We start from the raw sequence: 924 nt of genomic DNA, 5'->3' as shown, positions 1-924 counted from the left end.
TATCTACCATATCTCTGTCTGGCCACCTTCTCATTCTTCGCAAATCGCACTTACCTTTGTTCAAAGTTTGAGATATAATGGACATCAATGATCTTGGGCAACGAGATTATGCTTTTCACAATATTTAAAAACTTATCAAAAGTACAAACCCAGAAATATGCAGTAAAATATCAATGATATTTTAGTATATTTTTTAAAACACAATGATATGGTAACAATTTGTTTCCAGATGGTAAGAAATGTTTAGTATTTTACTCTCTTTGATGAATTTTGGTAAAATAAATTTTTTAGAAATTTTGTAATGTGGTCAAGTAATATTTATTTGGTTTAGATTCCACAAAACTCCAAATTTTGATCCAGATTGCATATGCTGTTAAACTGGATTATTTTCTTTAGTTATTCAAATAATTATGCACTTCTTCTTCTGTTTTTTTAACTCCCAACGCATTAAGTTTGGGGTATTTACTCTCTTTCAGAATGACAATTTCTTTCAATTCATGTACATTTTTATTCTTAATGTTTTATGATAATTTCTTTGGCTTGTTGTCTTATCTGGTTAGTTTCTTACAGACTAATTCCTGATGTAGGTTGGGGATCGATGTGAAGTTGAACCTGGAGAGAAAAGAGGAGTTGTCAAATTTGTTGGTAAAGCTGAAACCCTTTTCCCTGGTTTTTGGGTTGGAGTTCAATACGATGAGCCCTTGGGGAAGCATGATGGCATGTACGTAAATAGCTGCACCACTCCTAATTTTAATTTGCAATTGTTATGTTTTCCATAGAATCATAGTTGTGATTGCTAAACGTAATTGATTAGGTCCTCTTGTAATGTCATATTATAGTATTATAATACCATGATTTACTAGTCATAGCCATTCTTAACTGTGCATTTCTGAATACTTTGCTAATACTAATACTTTTTAGCAA

Source organism: Macadamia integrifolia, chromosome 7 (genome assembly GCF_013358625.1).
Source record: "Macadamia integrifolia cultivar HAES 741 chromosome 7, SCU_Mint_v3, whole genome shotgun sequence".
In the NCBI taxonomy this organism is placed as follows: Eukaryota; Viridiplantae; Streptophyta; class Magnoliopsida; order Proteales; family Proteaceae; genus Macadamia; species Macadamia integrifolia.
Note: the sequence above shows the minus strand (reverse complement) of the source record.